Raw genomic sequence first — 3,089 nt, 5'->3', positions numbered from 1 at the left:
TAAGGCCTTGGCTCTTGTATTCAATGACTGCATGAATATCCACCTTCCTATTATTGTGAAGAAAGTGTAAAAATAAGATCTTACAGGCTCAAATACTAGACATTTACAATTTTTTTTTCCTAAACTTTTGGATTCTTTACACCACTCTTCTGATTTTGGAAGCCTTGTTTTACAGAACCGCACACTTATTGTATAGTGCAAAGAAAACTTGCAAGTATTTGCTACTCCTAGTCCTGTTTTAAGTTAACTCTCCATACTGTTCTCTAGGGCATTACATTTGGTTACATTTATAAAGTCAGGCCCTAACGATGTATCTTGTTCTTTCTCTTTGCTTACTTCAGGTTTCCATTTCTCATGGAGCCCAAGTTCCCTTTGGATGGCAAGATGCTTAGACCACCATGTGTACCCTTCCTAACTTTGCTGCTTTCCCAGAGATGGGCATGTGCTGCTTCTGCTCCATTTGCAGTGTCTTCACCACTCACTCCTGCCACTCAGCTGTGTACAGCTCACCATCTGTAAGTATTTTGCCAGATAGGAGCCTTGCTTTGTGATTTAACCGGACTGCTGCTATTCACAGTTCCAGCAAGAAGAGAACACATTAAAGCCATTGTAAAATAATCAGCACCACATGAAATTGAGAAGGTGGGATCCAATAATTTGAAACCCAGATGGTCTCTGGCAGTGAGAAATAGGAGAGCTGTCATGCTGAAAAAGACCCAGAAGTCAGCAAATGAGCTTGAGTTAATGATGTGACACAAAAATAGTAAAGGCAGAGTGATTCTAAGCAACATATGTAGGAGTGTCCCCCCCAAAAGACTGAACATTCTGTAGTCTTATCTATGCTAGTGTTCTCCATGCAAGTAGTACAGCTATTGTACTGTGGAAGCAATGGTGGATACTAATTGTAAATTAACAAGGTGATAGATCTACCAGCATGTGGAACAGTCTCTCTGAGGAGGGATTAGCAATTGGGATTAGCAAATATGTAATTGGACAATACTTTCTGGGACTAATATGCATGTCAGATGGGAGGGGAAAGGAAAAGCCTGGTTTCACTATATGTGAAATAATAATAATGTAAAACATGAAATAATATGTGAGCCCATTGTTGCTGGCCTCCTATTCCTATAAGAATATGCTTGTAGAATTTGGGTTCTGGTTCTGAGTGCTTTGATTTTGAGTGGGAGCCCATGCAAACTTTGGACTCTGCCAGGCTGCGTAGGTGTTGCTGTTGAACAACACTGCCTGCTTGACCAGCTAGTGTTTCTAATGTATGTTGCAATGGTGGGGGTGGTCTTTTACAGTTAAATATCTGAGCTGGTACCATGGGGCACTGTGTCACTGTCCTCTGAATATTCCCTGTGCTGCTACTGCAGATAAATTCACCCGCTTCCGTCTTAATAGCTTGCTTTAGAGCCAGTGCTACACTTCACACCCTATTCTGGACACTCTCCAACAAGTTAATGTCTTCCACTGAGGAAGGTGAGTAAAACTGATGAGAGTATCTTTAACAAAGGAGCCATAAAATTCTAATAGAGCAGTAATGTTCCCAGTGAGCCTGAAGAGAATCTGATCAATAGTTATGAGGTTGAGGCTCAATTTATGGCCTTAATTCATCAAGCATAGTCATTCTCCATTTCTGTACAGGATGCTTTTTGAGCAGAGAAGTATAAAGTCTGCGTAAGCTCTTTCTTGACAATTCCCCAGGCTCTATCATTTAAGAATAGGTGACTCTACAGAGGTGGTGATCAAGGTCCTGTGATCTATTTGAAGTCAATTTGTCATTGTATAGGACAGACTGTACCAACTGCGCTTGTTCTGAGAGGCTTGGAGTAGTTTCACAATGTGTAAAAAAGAAAGTTATTTTGGATCTCTTGGAAATTTGGCACTACAGTTACTCATATGCTCTCCAAAAAATCCTTTTGCTGCCTTCTGTAGACCTCTTCCAATACAACTTGCAAGATGGGGCTGGGCTACCTCTGTGTTTCTAAGCTGCATCTGTGGTAGAAAGAAGTTTTCCCAGCTGCTCCTGAGACAGATTTGATCTATTTAAGTTTCCAAAATGGAAAGGAAGGAGGCAGAGAATGAAATTTCATCCCAAAGTTTTATTACAACCTCCATGTAAAATGTCAGACCTTTCCAAAGACAGAAGGAAACGCAAGGCTTATGTAGCCACCTGCCACCAGTGGCACAAGCATGAAGAAGCATGTCAAACAAAATGGAAAAGCCTTGGTTAAAGCCATCTCAGTAATCTCTGCATCTACTTGTCATTTCTGCATGCATAGGCTAGCAGAAGTATCTGAAGTGATATAGGAATGTCTTATAAGAATGCAATAAGGTATAAGCCCTGGAGAGGACTCTCAATTAACACTTGACCAAAAATGTTTTGTGACTTTCATTCAAATACAATTTCTTAAGTATGCTCTTAAAATTCTCCTCTCCTACAGTATGTACAGATCCATAGGCTAACAGCCTAGTCCTGCACGTGTACTTCATTGTACAGATCCATTCTGCTCTACCTATCTGTCCATGGCTTTAAGGGATGCCTGTAAATATTTGCAGTGGTTGGGGGGGGAAAGGAAAAAGATTGGACATTTTCATGGAATTGAAATGCAGGTTCTGGCTTTTCTGACAGCCCACGGAGGCTCTGGGAGGTCGGGGCTGCTGGTTCTTCTTCAGACCTCCTTCTGCAGCAGCATTTTGTGCCTAATGCCAGCAGCGGCAGTGGAGGGGAGGCAGGAGCGTTTTAGGGAGCCCTAGCTTTACCTGAGCCAACAGCGCCACCCAGGGCCGCACCAGCACAGTCAACCCCATTTGAATCTGCTTCCCCACACCCCATGCCGCCTGGAAAACTTTCCAACGTTTAGCCCTTTTCTGTTCCTCAATGACTACCCTGATTGGAAGGAAGTAATATTCTACTATATTAATTTTATCAATAGAAATCCTGTATACTGGGGCACTGAGAGTAAATTAGATCTGCCAGAGGCACATTTATAGTCAAACAACTGCATTTACATGAAGTGGATTGTGTGTTTTCATCTCCATCAAAATAGTTAAGATAGTAATATTTATTTGCAGCTAAGGTCAGC

Source organism: Nestor notabilis, unplaced genomic scaffold (assembly GCF_000696875.1).
Source record: "Nestor notabilis isolate BGI_N333 unplaced genomic scaffold, ASM69687v1 scaffold9258, whole genome shotgun sequence".
NCBI classification, from domain to species: domain Eukaryota; kingdom Metazoa; phylum Chordata; class Aves; order Psittaciformes; family Psittacidae; genus Nestor; species Nestor notabilis.
Note: the sequence above shows the minus strand (reverse complement) of the source record.